Raw genomic sequence first — 27,290 nt, forward strand, 5'->3', positions numbered from 1 at the left:
TATGCGAGTCGTGTGTTAGTTTTACTCAACTACTAGCAGGCAAAACAGCTCCAACAACATAAAATATTATAGACCCAACTCGACGATAATGCATGCAAAATGATGTGGACGAAAGAGAAAAAGAAAAAGTGGTAAAAAGCACTCCGGTTGTCAGTGTTTGGTAAAAGACAAACAGAACGGCGAAACGGTGCGCATACAAAAAAGCAGCCCAAACGGTGTACGTATGCGATCTCAAGACCAACCAACATTGCATAGGTGTGCGCTCGTACACACCGCCTGATTGAGAGCTATGCTTTGGCTCTGGCAACACAAAACACATAGGAAACATGCGAACCGATCGCTCGCTTGCTCACTCACTCGCACGCGAAACATACAGGTATACAACTGTACATCAGCAGCAGCAGCAGCAAAGCGGCTGCTTGTTCGATCGCTTGCTCATTGTGGATGATGATGTTGATGATGATGAAAATGCGATTTTATTCGGTCACTCAGTCTAGAGGTACACGCTAACAGTAACGTTAGTGTTTTTCTCGTTTGGTGGCATAATTCACGCGCGATCCATGCCTCGCCAGCAACAACGTTTTTCCTCCATTGTTATAAAGATTTTTGTACATTTTTTCGTTTGTTTATTTTATTAGAATTTTTTTTTATTTTTTATTGTAAAATTTGTTGTTGTGTCAATTAAATTGACGAACTAAATCATCGAATACACCGGATCGTAGAAATTCTTGGAGTTAAATCAACGAAAATTAACTACAATTTGAACGAGAAAATAAAATACGACGACAATAAAAACAGTGCCTGAGAGATCGTAAAAGGTGTACGTCTACGGAATAAATAGCACAAATTAAAAGCAGAATATTTGGTTTTTTTTTGTTCGTTTTGTGTATGTGAAGAAGTAAAAAAAAGAACAAACTGTTAAAATCCAATTGATCGAATTCGAACAGCGTACACAAAGTAGTAGTGACGATAAAATTGCACCGTGTTCGTGATAGATGACGCGATCAAAGACGGAAAAACGTGTATTGAAAACTTGATCTATCTCGCTAGTATAGTTGAAGCCAAACGAGTCGCACACCGATATAGGTCATAGCTGTGCTAACCCATTTTCTTGTCTCGCACACACTCCGAACGCTCCGTTCTGTTCTGTTCACCGTGGCGAACCGTGCGCTTACACCATTCAGGCTTTTCCACTAAAACGAATCAGCTGCGTTCTTTTTCTAGCTGCAAACGATCTTCGAGTTGTAGCCACTGTCGCCGCCACCACCGACGACGACGTAGTGCTGTACACCATAGCAAATATCATCGACTTAATTGCAATCAATTTATCTGTTTGGATCGTCTCTCTTGCCCAGTCAGTCGTTGCTTTTACTCATTCATGTAATTCGAGAATTGCCGACGCCTTGCGAATAAACAGCAAATTTTAATGGTGAATGATTATTATAATATTGCATATGGTGCGTGTGTATTGTGAACATTTTTATATAAATATTCGATGTGAGAAAATGAACAGTGATTTTTGCAGAAATTGATGATAAACATAAAGCAGTAATTGCTGATTTCATTGTTATGCTCAGTTGGTGCGCGCAAAAGCCAAGAGTTCATCATCAATGTTTTTAATGCTCTGCTATGGATCCCCAATCATAAACACTTTAATTGAATAAAAAAAACAAGAATTTCCGAGTGTGACCGAGCACACATAAAAATCGATGACAAATTGCAGCGGTGACTTTTTTTCCATGCTGTTGAAAACGACATACACATGAGATAGAGAGAAGAAGAATTGCTGACCTTTTGGGTAATAAAAGCCACCAACATAAACCCACATATTAAAGACCAACCAGTCGGTTTGAGATTACGCCGTCTTAATGATCACCATTATTTTGATAATAAAGAGACATTTTAAGAAATTCTCCGCACAGTGAGTCACTATTTTTAGCCAGTGTCATTTGGGTGATTAAATCGAGATAGAGAGAAAAAAAACGTCGTAAACTTCCCAAGGAAATTATCGGCGCCGCTTGTGTTTTCCCTTCTTTCGTTTCCAATTTGAAACGAAGAGATTTATGCTGTTGACAAGCAACGAACAAAAAAAACGGTTTACGCTGCATAACGGTAGTGCTTTATTAGACATTGTTTAATTAAAATTATTGAAAAACAATTTGCTGAAAGTGAGAGAAAAAGAGCAAGAAAATCTCTTAGAAACATTAACACTCAAAAAAACACTCACTTATGTTTTGTTTGTGACTTGTGAACCGCCCATGCGCCGAACCGAATAGAAGAAAAAAAGAATCAAGCATCTCTTTTTGCCAATTTGAAGAAATGACGTCAAGTGACAAAAAAGCAAGTAATTCAATTCAGTGAGACAAGAGAGAAAAAAAACACGATACTTTTGTTGTGATTGTTTGTGTTGATTGAAGACAAATCGGTGTTGAGAGAGAGATTTGTTTTTGAGTAGGATGAGTAATTAGGATTTTTACTCGGAGACCAATTTAGAAAACCGTAAATGAAGTTATATGCAGCAACGAACCAATACGAGTGGAACAGTCAGTGCTTTTAATACGGAATTCGTGCGGAATATTTTTTTTTCGTACGTTGATTTTCTACTTCAACAATCGATACAAAAAAAAACTGTCGTCGTCGTCGTCGTCATCGTCATCGCAACCGGATGCACAACGTAACCAATTGAATTTTAAGTTCCGCCGTTGTTGCTGTGCCATTCGCTACCTATTTTCTTTTATCAGCGCATGCAACAGTTGAGTCGCTTATCACAAGCCGCGGAAAAAACACATCAACTGAAACTGAAGAGTAGAAAATTGGCTTCAGCCAAATGCAAAAGACAATAGAAGCAGAAAATTTCGCAAGCAATTTAACAGCAACACGTTCCGATCTGTGCATATAATCATCACATTGCTGTTTGCGCAAAAGCAATAAAACTACGAAAATTATCGGATTTTCTGTTTCGTTGCGAATAAATTTGCTGCTTTTTTTTCGGTGTGGATTTTTGGTGCGCGTGCGCTCTCGAAACGGGATTAAGTGAAGTGTTTTAGTGCTCTACACGCCTTCGAATCCATATCCATCGACGAATGTGCAGAACAAAAAAAGCTAAAGCAAATTAATTTTTTCTCTCTGCACATTGAAATCAGCCACACCATACAAACACACACTCACTCACGCGCTTGCTCCGCTGACTTAACGAATTTGTTTGGAATGAGAAGAGAGAAAAAAACCCGAGCAATCAACACCCGAGCATCGAATACGAATTTCAGCCACATAGTAATGCATCAGTCTCACCGCGTACAAAATACTCTTCTGTATCTTAATTAATTATGTGAAAGCGTTGCGAACAGAGATAGAGAGATCCCTAAACTATAACACAATAAAAAGAGACGTAGAGAAAAAAAGCATAAAATTAACGCTCAAGAATATCGCCACATGCAATTATCATTATAATAATCAAGCCAAGTGTGAATTATTGAGCTGCAAAAAAGAAGGAAAAACGTGCACACAGAAATCCATCCGAGAATCTTCGACGCCGCCATACAACTGCTGCAACAATCGCCACAAATTCTCGCCTTAATTTCACTAAATACGAAAATTGATTAGCATATCTACTGGAACGATATTGCGGTCGAAATCAACACCAGCAGCAACAGCGCCGTTTTGATTATGCATGCAAAGAAGAAAAAACCTACCGCATCAACACTTAACTGAGTCGCCATAAAATCACCAACTGAAACTTCCTGCAATCAATGACCGAAACCCGAATTTATTTTTTTTATTTATGCACTACTCAGCAAAAGCACACTCAGGCCCCCCCTAGCCTAACCGCATAACACATCGTTAACATCGAATTCAATTTCAATGCCTATTCATAGACAATAACACATTTTGCATGTGTGTGAACAACAACAACAACAAATGCAATAAGAGAAGGAAAAATCCCAACACCGAGAGTTGACAGTACACATAAATAGAGAGAGAGAGAGAAATAGACAGTGAAAAGAAAAATCCAAGTTCAAAGTGTAGTTTTATCTGACATGATCAAAGTTGCACGTTTTGTTTTTCAAATTGACATTTAACCACTGAAACGTCGTACGGTGCATGCGTCAAATAAGACAATGACAATTTGCCGATTCAACGTAACCAATTTCATTTACTGGTAAGTGACACTAAAAATAGTCAAAAACAATATCAACTTTTCGTTTCGCTTCTTATTTATCTTGAAAAAGGTTTTTGATATTTATTCGATTCTTTAACTAAATTACCATATGATAAAAAAAGGGTCGATATCATCAAAATGGATGATGTTTTCGCAATATTTTGAACAGATTTTTTTTTCGGCTAAATTTAGACACAAAAAAAAACAGTTTCATCGGAATGAATAAAACATGTATTTTAAAAGCGACGAAGATGCATTTAGTCGTCGTGCGTTTCGTTGTTTAAAGATTAATTTCAGCTGTCTAACGGTATATTTGCCTCGTTCTTATCTCGATCTGTCTATGGCTTTGCCATGGATCGCCATTTTGATTTATCTTTTGCCATTAGGTCTAATTTAATGGCGGCCAAACTCTCAATCATTTTCACTAATTTCTTTTAAATGCGAGTTCTTATCGAACTTTAAGTGGATGGACGCACGAACCAAATGTAGAAAAAAAACAATAATCATTCAGACCACCTCCATTTGGTTTGGTGACAAATGAATGAACGGCATACATTGTACGCATAAAAAAAGCAACCAAATTCGAAATGAAACCGTTAAATTCCAATACCGCACATTTGTCACTTCGTAAGCATGCACGCGAACAAGTGAATTTCAAAAGAAACGAAATTCTAGAAGAAATAATTCAATTTTTTTGCAATTGACGCCAGACGCAATTTTCAACCGAAATGATTGCCGAAGGGCTTGCGACGCCTGAAATATTAATCTATATGAAATATTTGAAATATAGCCAAATATGTCAAACATACGAAATATCAAGATGCATTTTGTAAATAAATAATGCTTCAATATTTGAAATATTTGGCATATTTGAATATATTTGAAGATATTTCATATATATTTGTTCGTCGCAAGCCCTTCGATGATTGCCAATTGAAAATGAAATCAAAGTTGAACACAAATTATGACGAATCATAAATTGTACACAGAACATGACGAAAATATAGAGAGAAAAAACACACACACGAAATCAAATCGCACAAATATTTACAACGTTTTTGTTTTTGGTTTTCGGTTCTTCTATCAATGGAACACTTGATGTATTATTATTAAACAATTATATTTGCTGGTATGTTGCAATCGACTTGCACACTTGAGCATAATATTTCTGATTTTGTTTTTTCCATTCGGTTTTTTTTCTGTTCTACGGCCCGATGCAAAACCAATGCGTTTTTTTCTCTTCTTTCGTTATTATTTCTGTAGAAAAGCAAAGCGGTGTGGAGAGAAGAGAGAGAAAAAAAAGGCAAAATCATTTGGCTTATGCGCTTCGCCGCCACTCATTATTGTTATTATATATTTTCGCATGGAAGCGTTTGCTGTTCGTTGTATATGTTATCGGTTTCGATGCCAGAGCACCGAAACCAACAGCAAACCGTCCGGAGACAAACATAGACATATATAACTAATTACGATAATTGCAATTATCTATTGCGAATCGTTTGCGGCCAGCTGTTTAACATGATCGTTGTATGCGTAAATGCATTCGTGTGTGTGTTTCTATCTGTCACTGTGTGTATTTTCCGTTTCCAATGTGTTTATGGTCAGTTTGAACCCGGTTTGATTGTCGAATGCAATGACTTGAGCCAACGAAACAGAAAAAAAAATGCATCAATATTGTTATATATCGTAATTGGCATTGTTGCTTGGCATGTGTGTTAAATTCCGAAATTGTTTTCATTTTTCTCAATCAGCCAGACGCGATTCGATTTGGATTTTGTGCAGTGTGCGATTTTTTTTTCAATCGTTTTTTCTTTGCCGTGAGTGTGTTAATTTTTGACGCCAAATTAGTTCTCGTCGGATTGCGGACGAGAATAATTTATTGTTTTCAAATGGTGTTACATGGCATAGCAGACCGTCAGACAAAAAAGAATCGCTGTTAAAATCGCCTAAAAACTTAATAAATTCATGTTGGTGTGTGTGTTGTGTTTGTGTCAAAATGCAAGTGCGATTCGAGTTCGCACCTTACCAAATTCTCTGCCAATTCTTTGCACATCGAATATATTGACGAGAATATGTAATAATCAAGCCATCAATCATCGCAAGAGACATTAACATCGAATTCATCTTAGGTCAGTACAACCACAACAACTCGAAACGCGAAGGAAAAAAAACAAAATCCAAAACACTCAAAGATTTATTGTAAGCAAAACATTTTTTGCACAACTGCAAATGCTGGAAAAATGGTGATTTGGAGTCTTTTTCATTCACCGTCGCAGTAAATAAAACTGACGATAATTGTCTGGCTGTCTTTCGTAGTGTAACGTAACTTCCATTTAATCATAATTTATTTATAATGACTTTTATGACAATATCGACAAACCGGGAAAAAGAATCAGCGACCACAAAACTCGACGACGACGACGGCAACAATAACATCGATCGACACACGAATGGAATGCGCATCGGTTTTAAATAGATTCATCGTTCATTGTACTCTCTTGATCGTCAACAAAATGCAATGCACACACACACATACCATTTTCACATCGAGTATCTATCGCTTGAGTATTGTTGTTCCGTTGTGCGCTGGATAATCTGTTTCGATTTCATTGTTGATTGCATTTTGTGTTTGGTTTAATCGATTATAAATGACGATTGCGTATTCGCGTCACTCCTCTGACTCAGAAATGAAGGAAAAAAACTACATCATCATTCTTTCTGACTTGACTAACTAAGTAACACACGGCGCTCTCGTCTGTCGTCTCGCGTTGCCTGTGCTTGGCAAATCAACGAATTAGCGACGAAATTTTGCGCCGACTCAGTACACATGTTTTTTTTTCGTGTTTGATGGGCTTTTGAGATGATGCACTGACATTTTCAACACAGTCAATTCGTTGTTGCTCTTCTTTTTCCTCTCTCTCTCTCTCTCTCTCTCTCTCTCTCTCTCTCTCTCTTTGCGACTTGGATGAGATTGAGCAACGCGCAGAAAAATGCTGTATGCGGTGCACTAATTGACAGTTCGTCGTTTATTATGAGATTGAAATCTTTTGTACCACCGTCGGCAATGTGCAGCTAATCGATTCGTTTACGGCAAATTCATTCGATCAAATGAGGAACGCGCTCGATTGAAGAAAGGAAAAATCAATCAGTAACGCCACAGTCTCTTCATATGGGCGGACGCGCTCGCGCGCGCGATTAGATCGATTTCGAGCGAAAAACACATTAATTTTCTGTGAAAAATTATTTTATCGCACTTTTCAATTGGATCACGATCCGTGTGATGACAAAATACGTGTCGCATGCTTTTCGAACGTAATTCTGCTTTTTTTTTCTCTGCGCAATGCAATTGCACAACGAACATCATTAATCGAATTGGTGTTTGCATGTGGCAGAAGCAAAGAAGAAGAAGAAGAAGAAGAAGAAATACCACCACATTTTGATTGACACTACGACAAAAATGGATCGTGTAACCCCGAAGACTTGCAACAAAAAGAACGTTAGCAAATGTGCGAGAAGAAAAAGTGAAGTTTTTTTTTTATCACACAGCAAAAATGAATGAAAATTGAGTTATCATTCATTGCATTCAACTGTACATTCTGGCATCTCAACAGCAACACCATCTGCGCCATATATTTTCTATGTTTACTGCCTTCGCTTTCGCATCAGCGATTTCTTTATCATTATTCTTCTATGCTGAAATTGCCACAGCACAATTGCTGCTGCTGCCGCTACGGCATGAACATCCGAATTGTAAATACGTGTGTGTGTGTGTGTATGAAAAAAGCGCGGATTTTTGTGAAAAATAAGTTATTAAAGTGTGAGCATAATTTCTTTTTGTTTTCTCCACTTAACTCATTTCACGTTGCTGTTTTTTTTTCACTCTTCTCTCTATCCATATTTTGAATGATTGCGCGCATATGTAACGTTTGTTATTTCTTTAGACAATTTTTATTTCATTTTCAGTTACATCAAAACGAAGCGCAAACATTCAAATAACATCTAGGCGAAATATATTTAGACAACAAGAAAAAGAAGAATAATTTTTAATTTTATTGTTGTGAGTTTGACGTTAATGAATTACTTAAAAAAAATTGCATGAATAGTTAAATGAGTGGATTTTTGTTTTGTTTGGCTGGGCTGGGCTGGCTGGTTGGCTGAATGTGGATTCGTTATTATGTCTCTATCTTTTCCTATGGATGTGTTATGGTGGCTGTTGCTTTTTTGCCGTGTAGAATCGTGGTTAGTTCGGTCGTTCATTCAGCGCTCCAGCCTCTTTGCGCTAATGGATTTTATGATCGTGCGAGAAGAAAAATTATGCTCTTTGCATGGAAATACATACGAATACGGTGTATCTTGTTTGTCGTTGTATTTTATTTGTTGCAAATTCTATTTCTCGTTTTTTTTTGCGTTTTCTCTCTTCTTTTCACAATTGGTGTGTGCTGTGACCGTGTGTGCTCGCGCCAGCGCTCACTCGTTTGTCGTTACTTGCATTTATATGTGCACATTAATCGTGTACACTTAAAATGAATAATCACCTGAAAATTAAAGTAATGAACGGAGTTTTTTTTTCCTTTCTTCTCTTTGTTGTAATTATTATTTTTGTGCATTAGATTTTGTGCTGAGGAGTATGTCTCCGAGTTTTTTGTGTGTGTTCTTGCGCTTTTATTCGCGCAAGTTGTTTGGCATTCGATTGAGAGCCTTTTGTTTGGCAAGCGCGAAAATGATTTGAATTGCTTGGTGGAATTGAACAAAAGAAATCTGGCAAAAATCAATGACATGAATGAGGCGCGGTGGTGGGTTAGCATGAGCGCGCTCGCGCTCATTATACGCCGAAAAATTCGCCTCTCTCGATTTCATTTTGCATTGGACGGCAAATTGACATTTTCGTGGAAGAAAAAAATCACACGGTCAAATATGTGCCGTATTTTGTTAGATTCATTCGGCAAAACGGCACACCGGAGTCATACACACACATCATACTCCATAGATCATAAATCAAATGACACAAAAACTAATTCAGTGTGTCGTATTTGTTCGTTTTGGATGCTGATTTGCACACACGCGAGAAGAGTTTTGGAATAAAAAGAATAACGACACATATATAAGAGCGATCTCTCTCATGGCGCATTTTTGAGCTGGAAAATGCCATATCGTTACCACTGTCAATAGACTGCTTAAAACCGTATGACGATGAAGGAAAAAAATAGCAACAACAACAATTTCGAAGCCAATCTGAACTGAAATTGAGTACGGCACTGGAAAATTGAATACGAAGCCATTAGCGAGTTTCGACACACTCACAAATTGGATACTTTATACTTTTTTCTTTATTATTTCGTGTATGCTGCAGTTTTTTTTTATTCGCTTTGTTCATTAGATCGATTGAGACCGGGTAATATTTCATTTTGTGCCAGAGTCTTTCCATCCCAAATGCTGGCTTAATTGGAAAAATCCAGCAAAACACATGTCAATGGATTAGAATTAAAGAGTTTTTTTTTCTTCTGTTCGCTTCTCCAATGCAACAGAATCAAACTTTTTCTCTCTGTCGATTGGTATGGAGTAATAGTGCCCACGTAATGTTGTAATGAAATTAGGATTTGGCGTCATGAACTATATTTTTTGCCTTTTTTTTCTCGAAATGACGCTAGAACAATATTTCCAATCGATTTGCCAACGATAAAAATCAGCGCGCGTTCTTTCATACGAAATTGGAATTTTATTTCGGATTTTTGCGCAACAAATTGTGTGCCCAAAAACCAAGCCAAAATGGACCAAAATCAAGCTCGAATCACAAAAGGCCTCCAAATAAATTACGTGCCATGAATGAGTTTCGATTTGTGATCATTTTTCAAACGGAATGTAATCATTCAGCGCCGCATTTTATCTTCAACAACAGAAACAGCGAAGGAAACGAAAAATACTCACACACAAGCCATAGAATGTAATGAATTATTTTGTTATCGGTGGCGATATCGAAACCGATTTCGAGCACAACCGACCACTTCTGTTACACACGTAACGAGCGAATGAACGAGCGAGTTAAAAAAAAAGTCGTGAAAAAAACAACAATAAGTATCGACAAAGAGATTTGTTACAGCATATTCAATTAATAAATTTCAGTAGAGAGTAAAAAAAAGAGTCAGTCATGCTGTACTCCACTTTTGTTGAGATGCAGAACGCGTTGAAATTCTTGAGTACATGCCTTGGTGTAGAAGGAAAAAAAATGCTGTGCAGCAGCAGCAGCAGCAGTACACTCGAAAATCCGCATTCGATATCGTGCATAAGTGCTCACGTACGAAAAATCAGCAACGCCAGTGAGGCAGCGCTAGAAAAAAGACATTAAATTTAATTTATACACCGTACACCAAATTAAATCGAACGAAAATGTAGAAGAAAAAAAATCACACATATAAGTTGAACGATTTTTCGTCTCTCTCCCTCTCTCCCTCTCTCAGTTTCGAACTTGTTTTAATGAACTGCATGTGTAACGTGCATGAGGCATGTTAAGCGCTGCTACGATTAATAAATGGTACAGTTTTAGAATAGATAGGTGTGCCCCGTGTCTCTATTTTTGTTGTTTTGCTGTTGAAATTACTTGATTCATTTCCATTTTTTTTCTTAACTGAACGTTCCTTGTCTTCGCTCTCATTTTCGCAGAAAAAAAAATTACTGGCGCAAAGGAATAAAAAAAAAGCTCGAAGAGCCGCAGCAAAAATATCCACCATTTATATGCGAGAAAAAACATTTAAACGAATAACAACAACAAGAAAACATGATAAAAAATTAATAAAGGAACACACAAAAAGCGCTTTAGCTAATAATATAATTACACATTACGATGCATGCATACTCATTACAAGTACACACAATTTGCCTATATGTTTCTTTGTTGTATCGCTAGTTGTAAATTGATCGACGAAACAAAAAAAAAACCGTACACACTTGGTAAATCGCGCGATTCCAAGTTTCCGTGAAAAATTATCGCCACAACACACTCTGATTATGGCTAGTGTGTGTCGTTGCATATATATTCAATTAATTTGTATGCGATTCGGGGCATATGAGACAGAAAATGCAGGAAATGCATTATAATTGTATTAAAGATATTTCTAATCTGACTTCTTGGCCGATACTCGATACTTAATGGAATCTCTCACACCCAATCGACTACGACGACGATGGCGACAACAACAACGGGTGCATACGCGCACTCACAACAATGTACAGAGCGAAACAGAAAAAAAATGCTTGCATGGTTTTCAATGTGTATTCAATCGGTTAGTTTATTGTATGGCTTTAATCTCTTCGTTTCCAATAAAAATAGTTTCAACTCGTTCTGTGGCTTTTTTTCGCTTAGCCGCTCGCATTGTTGTTTCTGGGTTGGTGAAACGGTATTCAAGGACACGACACATGCGGCACACACACAGAGGAAGAGGGATAGAGAGAGAGGAAGAGGGAGAGAGAACAGCAAAAAGAAATCAGCAACGATTTTGGTTTGCGAAAATAGAACCACCGTGTGTGTGTGTATATGATTCGAAAATATTTTAGAAACCCAAAGAATTACACGACAACCTAATGGCAAAATTGAGTCAACGATGACAATTATGTGAAAGAGGAGAAAACACGAAATTCCCGATAAGTAATCGATTCCCATGCCACGCATGCATCCATCGACGAAATAAAAAACCGAAACAAAAACAAAAACAGGCACTTCGACGTCTATTTGACACGATGTTCGCCATCGGAAAATGCCGACAACGATGGCATAAAATAGTCACGACATTCCATTCGGTTTCGTCGCTATGTTCGACGAAAATGATTTTGGTGCGTTTTGTTGAAGATGTTCGCATGTGCACAAACAAGCACAGCGCGCAGCTCACACACACATCTCATTTCGAATGATGTCTAATTATTGTTATTGGAACTAAATGAACCGTTATTTATGTGTGATTGGTTGAAAGAAATCGTTCGCATACCATGCGCTCGCTCTCTGGCTGCCTCCCTGCCTGTCGTTGTGTCTATGCACGCTATTAATAATAATTATCAAATTATGTGAGATGATGTGCTAGAAAATTGTGTCTCACCAACTCTGCTCGGCCTTTTTTTTCGAGTTGTCGTTGTTGTTGTTGTTGTTGTTGTCGTCGTCGTTACGTACAAAACGGCATCGATTTGAGTTCCTGTTTCGTGTCTGTATATTATTCGGTACGTCATTTGGGCTTCTCATTTGACATACTCAACGATTTATACAACAAATCGAGATGAGGCAAAAGAAAAAAAATCCTATTAAAATGGTTATTCGTGACAAAAATGATGTTGGGAACGAAAACACGATTCGCGAACCTGCACCAAATCCACGCACACGCACACACACATACACACACAGGTCGCAATAGGAACCACAAGAAGAATGTTTGTTAATAATATTGTGGTGTGTTGAGCAACATGAAAATCAAATATAATTTTTGAGCAAATATTTTGAAAAGCGATACACTCAGCGATGCTGAAATGGTTACGAATTGCATTTGAATTGGATTGGATTCGACGGTTACGTTTCGATTGTGATGTGATGTGATGTGAGGCTAGTGTTTACGAACCGAACGGTATGGATAAAAAACAACAACAACAGCAACAACGCAACTCGATGACAATTAAAAAAGGCAACCAAACTAATGAGTTTGCAAGATGCTTGTTTAACATGAAGAATCTGAATGAATGTGTGAAAGTAAATATTGAATTTATGAAATTTCGTTTAAATATGTGTTTGCTTCGGCCTGCACCGACAGCACCCGAACCCATTGCACACACCGAAGACACGTTCGCATTGATAAACTACTACTGGTTACGATTTCAACAATAAAAGCAAATACGTAACGAACTGTAGCTAAACGCTTCGAAAGAGAAACGTAAATCGACAAGAAATAATAAATTTTATGAGCAATAAACTCATCGTATAACTGTGCTTTTTTTAGCGTGTATGTGAGCGCGCGTGCGCGTACTCGCGCTCATTCGTCGAATGAACGCTTCTTACACTCGTTTCAACTATGCTCTGCGACAAACAAATGGTCACGGCTTTCCTAATGATAACAAATGCGTCTTTAGGCAAATGTAGCTGATTTGCTAATAAAATAAATCGGTTTTAAGAACCGTACCGCATCGTATTTGGATACTTTTCTCTCCTCCGTTTCTGGATGGGTTACACAAGCCATCTCACATTTCATCTCTCTATCCTCGTGGCTTTTTTTCATTTTTCGCTCATTTCATGCAAATCAAATTGCGGAAACGGTGTTCTCCAAATGGATTGCATGCTATTTAGGATACGTTTTCAGTCAGCGTGAAGAAAGAAAGGCTCGAAATTAATACTTTATTGCTTTCATTTCATCGCTGTTGACGTTGGATGGCAGGCGTTTTTCAATTAAATATTTCGATTCACCAGCACAATGTATGCAAATATAATTTCAATTAGTTCGAATTGCGAGCGCACAAGAGATCTGGATATTGATTGTAAAACTGTATAACGAGGTGATTTATCAGCAATATCCACTTAATTTTTTTTTCGTTCAAAATTTACACATTGCTCCGCAGTCGCAAACAAGTTCTTTCGAATGATGCACAGGTGAAAACAGTGTGTTTTCGCTTGTGTTGTCAAGTTACAACCACAAAAAAGAGTTGCACAAGACGATTTCTTTTAATTAAATTTATGGAATGCTAAATTAAAGAAGTTTCTCTCTTAATTTTGTGAGAATCATGTGCAAAAACATGATTTTTATCAACCATTGAATTTGTTTGGTTTTCCAAGTTTTTTTTTGTCGTACGTTCCCGAGCGCCCGCCAAACGCTTGAAACAAACGGATGAAAAAAAAACATATTTCTCTCAATTCGTTCGCAAACCTACTGGAAACTGCAATTTGTTTGCGTCTTTATCGCTTAGCATTCATAAGAAGACAAGTGGAAGAGAGTGAAAAAAACGCGCATACACACCGACACAACAAAACTGAAAATAAAATCTGCAAGCACATAAAAAGGCACAACATTATCTGCAATCTGTGAACACCAAAGAAGACGATTCAATAAATTTAACCATTTAAGTGGTATCTGTCATCGTGAGCACAACGAATGGACTTTCATAAATAATAATCATAATTTTTTTTTTGTTCGCTTCATTCTGGTTCGTTTGTCCGCGGTCGTTTGTCTGGCTCAACCTGAGCCTTCGACGCAAAATTGTGCGGGCATTTTGGTATGGTTCATCTGTCTCTTCAGCCGCTATGTATTTGTCTTCAATGTTTACCTTAACGCTTCGTTACCTGTTAATTTGTTCGGTTTGTTTGGTTGTCTTCGGTGTGTGCTTTTTTCGCTTGCATCTTTTTTAATTTCAATGAGAGAGTTGCGCGGTGGCAGACAGCTCAGTTTTTTGCTTCCTTGAGCCATCGTTTCAGCCCAATCGATGCACCACACTATTTACTCTTCTTCAATTTTATTTTCATTTCATTGTTGCCCATTCACAAATATTTGTCTTCATGTCATGTTTCTTTCTTTTCTTGAGATATACATTTATATATGGCCGGTAATTGCGTGAAAATCAACACATCAACACCAATGAGGTGTGAACAAACAATAAAAACAAAATGTCTATACGACAAGAGTTGAAGAAAAATTGCTCGGTCAATATTTATATTTTAATCAGTATTATGTGAATGTGCGCTGCGCACACACCAGATGTTTTATTCTTTTCTGCGTTTTAGCCGGTAATATTTGTTTGTTTGGCCCTATCGACTGCCGGCGATCGTATAAAGTGACCACAAGGAAAATTGCCGTTTCATGCGCATTGATTTGCTGTTTGATTTTCAGTAGTTTTTTTTTTTGCTTCAGACAAATAATAAATGTAATCAGGAAGCCCGTTCAAAATCATCAGAATTGATAAACATCTGGCAAGATTTTGATACTGGCTATGCAACAACAGTCAATCGGCGAATAGATTTTCGTTTGGCTTCAGGTGGAAAATCAAAATCGTTTAAAAGGCTACGTATGCTAGATACGAATAACAAATGGACATGGTGGCTGACATGTGGTCGTGCCAATCGTGGATCGCTCGCCACGAATGTCATGTGCCGTGTCCATTTTTGGGTTTTGTGGCTAAATGTTGCGGGCGAGCATGCAATTAAACATACAAAGCAGCTACACATTTCTTAATTGCCCGTTTTGCCGCTGGCGAAATTCGTGGCCAACTGGCGATGTCTTGTCTAATGTGTACACATTAATGCCGTGTGTGTGTGTGTGTATGTGTGGCTTGAAAATTTGATTCGAAATGCCCCCCAAAAATTCGCGATCTGGTTCGTTTTTTTTTCTAATGTAATAAATTTCAAAACTGTTCTAAAACGCAACTGAAACACACATACACACAAGCGCTAGCAATCAATACAACAAGAAATGTCGTAATTATTTTATAACCCCAAGGCGCCACAGCTCAGTGAATTCATTTATGTATAAAATATCTATATCTATTTTTATTCTTCGGCTATTTCACTTTTCGTCGGAATGGACATGCAATGGGCAAACGAAATGAAAAGAGAGGAAAAAAATCCACGCAGCAATGTGACCCAAACAAAAGTAAAATGTGAACCACCGCAACGGAAAAGATCACTTCAAATGTAGCCGAGCATATAGACGAAATCAGGGCTTTGAAAGACAACAGCAACAAGAAGACGAAGGCAGAAAAAAAAGCAGCACATTTCAGAAAGAAAAAGTTCGAAATCGTTAATTATTATTTCTTTTTTTCTTCAAACATTTCTTTTCGTCGGTGTTGTTATTTGTTGTGTGTATTTTCTGTGCGCTTGGCAATAGAGCATTATTATCGCTGCGCACAATGACCAAATGCCGTTTTTTTGAATGACAGCGGTGGAAACAAATGAAAAATACACCAGAAGAACCTCTGAACAATATAAAATGGTTAAACTGGAAATCCGTGGCAGATGAAACGAAACACACACACACACACCAACACAGATCGAGAGAGATCAAATGGAAGCAGAGATATAGATAGAGAGAGAGAGAGGCGGAAAAGAAAAAACCACCGAATCCGAATAAAATTTGTGCTCTACTTTTCGCTATACTAGCGCTTCAATGATGAGCTCGTGTGCGAAATTACAATGGATGCGATGAAATAGAGTTGAATGAAGAAGAGAAAAAAAAACCTAATTCGTCGAACGAATATAAACACGCAAGCGGAGAGAAGCGAATCGAACACACTTAACAATCAGAGAGAAAAAAAAGAAGAAAAATATCAAAGAAGAAATTAAGAAAATAACGAGAGAGAAAAAAGAGCACACACAGCGAAGAACTTCAATGAGAAAAAAATCCACAAGAGTCGAGAGATAGACATCGACAGAAGAAGAATGAAAAAAAAACAGCGCAGATGAAGACGACGTCGACGAGCGATGAAAAGACGCAGCAAGGAATTCCACTGTGGAGAGCATCACAATGGAATAGTTTGACTACGAAATGTGTTAAAACACACTTATAGTGTATACGCAATGCACACAACATTCGCGTCACAAGAGATCACGATGCAGAGAGTCAGAGGTATCAAACAGCGGGTACCGTTTGAAATTTCGAAGTCGTGTGTTCTTTTGCCTCTTGCGGGCGCTCTCTCTCTTACTCGGTCAGTCTCTTCCACTCTGTCGCTTGATTTCATTTCATCTGTTGCCATAGTCTTCAGTTTCAACGGCAATGCTCTCGTATCCATGCCACCGACCCAATACACTGGATCGCAGCAGATATTTGTGTGTTTTTTTTTCGTATCTATAAGGCAATATCAAATATCTATAAAAAAAACACATAAGTTTTCATCGGCCTCATGATGCTCGCGAACCGTTCAACTTGATATTTGAATCGAAACCATAGAAAAATTGATGCGGCCGCACGCTCTGCCACCAAATGCACGCATTCCACATACGGCTTTGCACACGAAGAAGACGAAGAAAAAAAAATTCATACGGATTACATGTCTTTACCATTTTTTTGTCTTTCGTATATACGAACATGCATATTTTAGATCACATTACAATTGTTTGCAGAGTTTAGTCACTTTTTGTGCATCCATTTATGGTTTTTTTTTGTAGCTCTGTTCATCTTTATCGCTCGATCGTTGTGAGCAAATGGAATCTTTTCTCGATAAGCATAAATTAATAAAAGTTGTCATTTTGCATGGGATTCTCGGTAGATCATCGTCGATCTTTCTCGTATTCATAGCCCGCAATACCGCATGCCGTAGTCTTAGTCGTCGTCGATGCTGCCGCACAAAATGTGAAAACGCAACCATCTCAAAATGAGTAGGTGTAATTATTATTTGTAACAGTTCAACCTTTGCATTGTTTTCAATTGCACACACCAAGACTTACGCGAATAAAAGAGCAAATAATTACTTTTTGTCGTTATTTTCTTCGCCATCGACCCATACCTCCTCTTTGCCATGGATCAAGATGAAGAAGATGACGGGGGAAACCAGAAAGAAAACGTTTGAATGGAATGCAAACGATCGCATCGGCTGAAACAAACGCTTTCAACTATTATTTAGCAATAGATGAAAATTATCCACCATAGCAAATTGGCTTTTGTTTCTTTTCTTTCTAATCCATTTCGCCCGGGTCGATCGGTCGGTCGGATTGCTCGCGTGCCGCAGAAAAATAGAACGAAAATCGGCAAAAAAATATTCATTTGCATGCTGGTTATAACACCGCAAAAAAAAACCTATCGTTTGTGTTTTGCATACACAAAATGAGGGAAAAAAATACAGCAAACAACACACACACACACACACACATATATATATTTTGCACTTTAAACTATGCGCTCGCGTGGCTTCATTCTTTGCAAGAGTGCTTACTCTCTCGCGCGCGATCATTTGCAAAGGCATCACACCGAGCACACAAAACCGTTCTGACAACTGACCTTTAAAATATTTAAATCAGAGAGCGTCTTCTTCTTTTTCTTCGTGTTGTTCTTTTGTGATATTTTTTTATTGTTTTTTCTTCTCTGTGTTTGTGTCTATGTGTGTCTGTGTTGTTCTGTTTTATTATCGCAGTTCTAAATCTGATGATGTGCCCTTATACGAAACCAATAACATTTTAAATCATCTTAAGAATCATGTGAACAAATGCAAAAGGTCTTTGCGATCGTATTTTGGCGTGTTTGATTTTTCACACAAAAAAAAAGACTATACAACAGTAAAGTTGGCTCTATGCGCGATTCCAATGCCAAAGTTCTAATTTCGCCGGCTGTACACAAAACCTAGTGATGATTAACACAAAACCAAGCATCACCATCAACAGCAATAGAACGAGAGAAAAAAGAATTCCATGAAAAATATTCAAATGATTCAGAAAAACTTAACCCACATAATTTGCTACGAATGGACGCTGGTGTGCGTTTGTGTGCTGCGGCCACAGCTCAACCGAATCGAAAGAGTTAGAACATCAAATCCACAATGAAGTGCAGAAATGTTTGAGTTTTACGAAGAACAAACTAAAAAAAAACATTCTGTCGATTATACACGTGTGTCGTAATAATTGTAATAATTCGTTGATGACTAGGGGGTAAGAACACAAGCGCTTGAGACGAATCCGTACGAATATTTGTGAATTCGTGTGATTGTGTATACGAGACATTCGCAGCGCAGTGAGTGTACAACAACAATAATAAAGCCACGAACGCATGAATATATGCGAATCTATGTGAATCTCACAACTTGTTCCTAGCCCCTAGGTTAATGATATAAAGCCTAGTAAAGAATCTCAAAGAAAAGAACTCTCGCAGAAACAACAAAAACGGGCAAGATGAATGAGCAACACCGAGATACAAAGAGGTATAAGAAGAAAATTAAACTGGCCCAAACTAAATGGCATGGTCTAGAAATTGAATGCATCAAATTCGAGCACGCGTATTGGAATGAGAGCGGGGCATCAATGCAAAACCAAACTGGTTGAACGAGTTATATTTTTACTGGGATTAGATAATAACATTTACAAATTCTAATATACTCTCGACTCGATTATTTTCTTGGAGCGCACACACCAGTACCACTTTGCTACGCGAGACGCTCGCAATGAGAAACCTCCACATCTAGATCGATCCAATGTGAAACGTTTGAAGTATAAGGTAGAAGAAACGAAAACAACCAATTTCGGTTTAACGTGCGTCGTTTGCACGGATATTGCGATTCTGACGAGTTTTGTGAGACTCTTGAACGATAGAAAGAAAAAAAAACCTCCGTGGTCTCGGCAATTTTCTTGGGCACAGCTAAAGAAGAAGAAAAAAAATTCGTTACCAAACAACAACTAACAATCAGCAATCAAAGTCTTTTCATTTGAGCTCGAACAAAGGCGAATCAAAATGAAGCATGAACGAGAGCTCACTCGCGCTCAAGTACAAGTGCTTTGTATTCGACACTCAGCCACGGTTTATGTAGATTGCTGCGGCAGTGGTGTGTGCATGTATGTGTGTGTGTGAATCAATGCAGAATTATCCACGTTTTCATTAGACATAGAAATTGTAGAAGTTGTTTGGTTTCTTTGTCGTCTTACTCTATAATATCCATAATTGTTGTGGCTCTTTTTTTGGTAGCTTTTTTTTCTCATCTCTGTCATGCGATCAATGTTTCGACGTGTGTAATTTTCCACATTTTTTCGCCTAATGGATATCAAAACATGACTTTATAAGCAATTATGAGGTTTACTGCATCATACAAACACACACACACACACGAGGAATTCTTCGCATTTAGAAAAATGAAATTCATCGCAGAAATTGTCTCTTCGCTTCAATGGAATTCGATTGAAAAGCATTTGGCTTGTATCAAACTCTCTGTGTCAAAAGAGTACACATGAATGGTAAGCCTTGCTCCTCATGTGCGCGCATCATTGTTAACTAATGATCTTTTCATATATTGTGCGTCGGTCTATCTCTCGTCGCTATTCACATTGGATTTTATATTTGAAAATAGCAAAAGAGCCGAACGAGCGCACAACGCGCACAAAACACAGAGAGCAAAAAAAGCATCAAAATATTTTCAATAATATTTTTGCACGCGCGTTCAAGTACCCCGCATGTTATGTATAGACACTGTTCGCGTATTTGTTAGAACATAAAAGATTATGATTATCATTACACGGCATTTATTTGCGCAAAATATCAAGCAAAAATACCGTTACCAATTTATTCGGGCGCTCTTTTTTTTCTGCAAAGATGAAGGAAAAAACGCACACAGACACACACACATACACAACGCGATACGACCAGAATAACGAGCAAGAGCAGAGAAGACGAAGACGGAAAAAATAAAACGTGCACGTAGTGAGTTTCAAAGCGTTCCCAAAACAAATAGTATGTAAACATAAATTTTGATTTGGAATCGAGTGCATTTGCAAACATCAATTTTTTTCTTGATTCAATTTCGATCGAGTTGCCCAATCTCGATCTCAAGATCGATTAAAGTTAATCTTTTTCTCTCGTTTCATTTCGTTTCGTTTGCGCAAAAAGGATTAACAAGCTAAAATTGAATTTTTACTGTAATGATCATTCATTATTATTGATTTGTTGTTTGCGGTTCCGAAGTATAGATCAATTGCATGAAACTGGTTATTATAATTCGGGTGCAGAGAAGGTCGACAATGGTTTCAAGAGATATCGTCGAATATTGAAGTATTCAGTGAATACTATTCACTCAATGTACGCGCGCGCACACTGAAATTAAATCAGCTTTTTTTCGGCACTTCAAATGGCAATCGATCTTGAGAACTGACACGATTCCACTGACTCTGACACGATACAGTTTTTGCGACGACTATTGATTTTCGTTTAATTTGAATGGCGTTTTGCTTCCTCTTAATAGTTTTATGCAACATCTACATTGGTTCGATTGATCGATCGTCCGTTCATTCTTTCATCGACTACCTGACGGCAACGACGAGAAAATTGAATTTTTAAATGAACCACAATTTGCGAAGCGTCCCATAAAATCCAATTGGAAATCATCGTGTAATAAATCGATAAAGTATGATGTAGACGCGCATCAGCCAGATACTGGCAATGGGAATAATGCACATTTCGTGCATTCAATATGAATGTCGTTAAGATTTTAGTCCATGGAATGCCATGCAGCTCACCACACTGCGCACAATGGCAGATAAACCATAAAGCCCATCGATTCACAAAATTGTTGCAAAGCAAAAGATGAGAAAAACAAACAAACAGAAAACCAAACCAAACCAAACCCAATGAATAATCAAAGCGAGCGAAAAGAGTGTACGACGAGATGCTTTTTGTTCATGATAATTCGTGATTATCGCAATACTTGGGCTCCAAATAAAGCCAACATTTGCAGCATTTAATTCACGTCATTCTCGGGTTTTGTTTCTTTTCAACTCTTTTTCAGTTGATTTGTTTGAATCTTTCGCTTTCTTTCTCTCTCCCTCTCTGTGTCAGTTTTTCGCTTGTTTCCATTTCGTTTAGCAAAAAATCATGAAAATCAAATAGCAAATGTGGTACTTATGTGCAAGTTATATTCATAAAAACGTTGAATTTAAATGATAATTATGCACTTGAATGTAACAGAATCGTGTACGTCATATTCGTTACACATGAAATGAGCGATGGAAAAGAAAAATGGCCTGCAAACAAACAAACGAACCAGTCAACATATTAACAACCAGAGAGGAAGAGAAAAACGAAAAACACCGAAATCTCTAGCTCGATTCAATGCGAACGAATTTTGTATAACGACGACAACGACGACGATTTATGTTCGTGGAATTTGTTTTGCGGGGCGCAACAAAGAAAGATGGCATTAACTAAAGGAAATAATAGCTAAAGTAGAAGAGAAATGAAACGACCACTTGAACCAAGCCCAAGAGACGCGGGGATCATTTGGCTGCATTAACAATGTTATAAATTATGAACCATTTTACTTCTTTTTTTTCTCTATCTGCGCCGAGAATCGGTGAAACATGAATAAAAAGCATGATTGAGATTTTTTTTCCATCGAGAAAAAAGTCGAATCGGATGAATAAAACCGAAACAAGAAAAAAAACCATTAGAATTGAATGAGAGCCTCGACCATATCCTCGTTGTAACTAGCTATATCGTCGTTTGACCCAATTTCCAGCTAAAATACTGAAAACCATTGAAATTATTCAATTTTCCCGTCTTTCTCTTCGCAATGCTCTCCGTCTCTCGTCTATGGCTGCTAGCTCCAATGGCGATTATGGTGTACGTGTGTGAGTGTGATTTATCGCCGAGAAAAGTACAAGCAAAAGAGAGTGAATTGAATTGCACGAACAAACGATAGAGAGTCAAGTGCAGAGCTTGCCGTATTATCGAGCTATTTTCTTTTCCACAGTAATTCTTTGGTTGATTTGTTTCAAGCGCTTGCTTGCGAAATGCAAATGTACATACGAACGAACGAACAAACATTGGAGCAAAAAAAGTAAAACAGTAACAAATTCGAGTCTTAACATCGACTCAACGAAAATTTCTTCGGATTTGTGCTCACGTTGTTCGCATTGAACCAGTTTCCCTGAAAAACGTGCAAGAAACAATGACATTTTTCGGATGCAACATCCAATGTGTTTGTGTTTTTTTTTCCTTCAATTATCTCGCAAACGATGCCAGTAGCAACCATCTGACAGTTACACTGGTCGCTTTTTTTGTCTCTTTCTCGCTCACTCGTCCGTTGCCATTCCTCGAAATCACTAACAAGTGGCCAAACTGCAATTGCTGTAAATTATAAAACGCATTGACAAAACAACAATCGTATTACACGACTTACCACGATTAAAACAGCCACGTTTACACTCGAACATTTCCATGGAAATAGAAAAAAGAAGCCAAGTTTCTCTTTCATAAATCGCAACATCGCTATTTTGGGCAACTTTTTTGCCCTTGTCTCGCTGATAAATCCGGCTTCTTCACGAGAAAAAGCATCTCTTTTTTTTACACCATTTTTTATGTTCTCTGCTTGAATTATATATTCAAATTTGTCTTCATTGACATAAAAGTTCCGTTTTCTTGAGAGGATTAATTGGATAAAATCCACTTAGCTTCACCGTACCAATGCACCGAAACGCGAAATAAAAAAAAATCCATCCAAAATCTACATAAAAATGCAATCTATTTGTAAAACTAAGTTTTATTTCCACTATCGATATTTATGGATCAAGTCGGTCGATGTGATATATTTTATGGTTTGAAATCCGAAAATAGCCGGGTAATGCCCCTATCAAATCGAACGATCGAATTCGCATTTTTCATGAACAAAAGAACCGACTTGGTTGCGGCCAACATCTAGCGGCAATTTAGTCTCGGTGTATCGATGTTCAAATCTATGATTTAGTTTGATTCATTTGTTGGCCAAATTATTTTATTGTCTTGTAAACGACAACGGCCGCTGATAAATATCAACAGCAACAACAACGACGAAAAAATTATTATTATTATTCCATTATTGCTCAATGCAAACGTCAAAAAAGAAAAATTACGCGTTTCGTACGCGGAAAATTGGGGAATACGTCGCCCGAGTACCTGAGATGAAGGAAAAACCGAATTGAGATTCGATTTCAAGCCAAATTTTAATGACAATAGCAAATAATTATGAAAATTGGCCGCTTTGCAACGGGTGAAGAAAAAAAAGCGACCGCGACGAGAGGTATCGACGAAGAAAGAAATGTTAGCAATGGAAATGATCGCAACACAATAAATGCGAAACAATAATGCTCTCGTAATAATAGTAATAATAAAATTTAAATTAGCCAGGCAATATCGATAATAATGCATAAAATATGTATGGTGAGTAGACCCAGTAAGATCATGCCCATGAAATTGAGGGAGAGCGAGAGGAAAGAAGAATAACGAGAAAAAAAACGAGCGAAATACAGCACGGGCACACACATCTAAGGCTGAATTTCAGCATTTTGAGGCTGCGTGTGTTCGCCTATGCTTCTAGTAATGTGATAATGTGCGGCGTTTTTTTGCCAAAGTTTTTTTTTCTTTTTCGTCTCTTTTGCATTCTGTCGTTTCGTTTGCAAATTTTCTGTTGTATCTATAAAATAATTTGATATATGACTTGGCCTAGCAGTGCACTTATTATGAGAACCCAATTTTTCTGTATACATATATATATATATATTACTCTGTTGTGGTTTTTTCATAATATTTCTGTTCAGTTTATGCTCCGTTGTGTACAGGGCATTTTATGACTTTGGTTGTTTTATCTGATCTTTACGACAAAAATTCCGGTGTACTTTTGTTGCTTTGAATATTTTTTTTCCTTCTCTCCATTTGTTTTCGCCTTTGGAAGCCCAGCAACGAGCTAAAGAAGTCAACATAAAAAGTGCGACACCTGAGAGCACAAAAACAAAAACACACCGAGATAGCGAGAAAAAAAAGAAGTACTGAAGTCGGTGTGTGTTTTTTTTCTCCTCCGTCGTCGTGATAAACGAGTAACATCGAATGCCAGAGTCAGCGTCTTATGGTTTTCCATATTGTGTGTTACGTGATCACCTTAGCGCGATCATCGATGTTTTCCAAGTTAGCTCACAGTTTGGTATCTATTGAGCGCGCTCGCGCCGTCACCAAGAAAAAACAAAAAAAAGAAACCCTCGCTAAAAATACTTTATGAACTACAAACGAAATAAACTAGCCGAGAGATGCGAACCGGGAAAACGGCATCGCGCAAAACGAAGCGAAAAATTTGCACATGATTTTGTGTGCCGAACGCGAAACAAGTATTTTGTCAGCGATTTTTCTGATGCAAATCTCGGAATCCGGCAAAAATATGAGTTTGCACAAGTCGACGACACAAATAAATAGGAGAAAAAAACCAACAGTCATTCGAAATCGTCAATTGAAAATCTATCGGGTACCTGAGCAAATATTTTTTTTTTATTTCGCTCTCTGCCTATTGCCACACATCGCATCGGAATTAAGAATTACATATATTGTGTGCCGCTGTGCGACTCCGGCAAAGCGAAGGAAATCGATGCGAAACATTCCAAAATAAATTTTCGTTTGTGCCGAGAGTCGTTGTTGTTCTTTTTTTCCTTTGGTTTTTCGTCATCACATGCATTCGGGCAGAGACAAAGGCCTGTGTGTTCAAACGAAAAATCGTGACTTGTATCCACTAGAAAACCGATAAAATTCATTATGAGGTGCACTAGAAGTGCACACTCTTTTATGTTTATAATGGTCTCAAGTATGCACGAGCGATCGACTTAGTTGGCCGTAGATAATGAACATCGTGGTATGAGTGATTTCTATGCCATTAGAGCAACGGCATCTACAGCGGCAGCGGTGGCTGCACCACCAGTGCCGAAATGATGAAAAATATCGAATCACATGTGCTTTGTGTCGATATGTTACAATAACATATATCTACAATATCTCGACATGCACTTGTGTGTACAGGCCATGCTCAAACTCCCATGCATATATCGCAGGAAATATCATTCAAAGCACAAGCACCCAGTCAAATCAACAACAACGGGAAAAAAATTGCAATTTTACAGAGAGACAAAAATATGACACGTACATGAGTTAAATCGCGCACACATTTTTTTTCTCTTCTCAATGCTCTCTCAATTTATTCACATCATTCGATCCAGCAACGCGCCGGTTCTCGCTTGCTGCAATAGCAGATGACATGTTGACTGTAGTAGATTCGGTGAGGTTTTTTTCTCTCTCTCGCCCCCCCCCCCCTCTCTCTCTCTCTCTCTCTCTCTCTCTCTCTGAATCGAGCTACATGTCGCAAATGCCTAATACAAAAAGGTCTCAACGTGTTCGCCTGTGATTTGACTAACACGACTACAACTGTCTGCAGCCGTTGGTCGTGGTTTTTCTGTGTGCTTTGCATTTCAAAACGAAACGAAAAGAAGATTATAAAAACAGTCCAGCATATTTCGTTCAAATTATAATATAATTTGCATTTTTCGTCTATTATACTTCTTTTTTGTGTGGCATTGTCGACTGCGAATTCGTTGTGTCTATCGAAGACATATCGATTCCATGGCATCGTGCATCACACATCTATCGCAATGTGAAACATAAAATACTATAAAAAATCAAAAAAATCAAGAGAAAAATAACCAATTGCTATCAACTTTGATCGTAGATCATTTATAAGAAACACATGGACTTTAATGAGTCTAGCATATTAAATTTTATTATATTTTTAGTTTCATCCCATAAATATAAATAATACGAATAAATCGAGATCGATGGAGAAAAATATCCAACAAACGCGAACGAAGACACAGAAAAAACTCCATTGACAAGAAATCGGTTGAGTAGCAAGAAGTAAAAAAAAACAACGATGAAGAGAGAAAAATTACTATTCTGTGTCACTGAGTTCGCCTCATTAATGTCAAGCCGGCCGAAAAAAAAAACAACATCGAGATATAGCTTGTCGCTGTCGTTGATGATTTCAATGTACTGTGTTGGGTCGTCATCAATTTCTTCTGCTTTTTTCTCGCTTCGGCGTGTGTATGCTTCTCTCTCTCCCTCAATCACAATCGCAATCCGTGAGCTGATGACCGCAAACATGTGACATTATTCTTCTGTATTCATGAGTAATCAATTCAAATCTCTCATGGTTTCAATTTGGCCGGTGCTCTTTTTGTCGTCGTCTTCTTTTTCATCATCATCATTGAGTGTGCTCCGAAAAGGTTGCTCGCAGTTGTCAAAAGGTCTTCTTCCATTCAGTCGTAGCGAATCGCACACCGGTGTCAGAGATTCATTAGCATGATTATCAATGTGAACGAAGAAATCAATCGAAACGGGACAACAATATGAAAATCGCGTTTTTGTATTTATAGCAAAAGTTTAGCCTGATCTGAATGTGTATGTGTTTGGTTTTTTTTTTGTCTATTGACAGATCTTGCTCTCTATGGTTGGTGCATTTTTCGCAATCTTGATTTTGCGAGATGTGATTTCTATGCAAATTTGTGGAAGTTTTTTGCGCGCGGATTCTGCTTATTCTTCTATTTTGGCTAGTTTATCTTCCTGTTTAGCCGGACTGATATCATCTCATGACACATATATTTCGACTTCGATTCGCATGCAACCAAGTCAAATTGAATATTTCAATTTGT

At 37.8% G+C, this 27,290-nt stretch overlaps 1 protein-coding gene across 1 annotated transcript in view; it reads left to right on the top strand.

The window, feature by feature from the left end:
* Positions 1-490: 490 nt before the first annotated feature.
* The window catches only part of LOC129577312 (protein kinase 4), a 44,290-nt gene continuing 17,490 nt past the window's right edge, over positions 491-27,290 (top strand). The window contains exon 1 of the mRNA XM_055464106.1: positions 491-4,159. The gene's annotated coding sequence lies outside the window, so the exon portion shown is untranslated. The remainder of the gene's footprint in view (positions 4,160-27,290) is intronic.

This window comes from Sitodiplosis mosellana, unplaced genomic scaffold (assembly GCF_009176505.1).
Source record: "Sitodiplosis mosellana isolate CC-2019 unplaced genomic scaffold, AAFC_SMos_1.0 Smas_scaffold_1, whole genome shotgun sequence".
Lineage (NCBI taxonomy): Eukaryota > Metazoa > Arthropoda > Insecta > Diptera > Cecidomyiidae > Sitodiplosis > Sitodiplosis mosellana.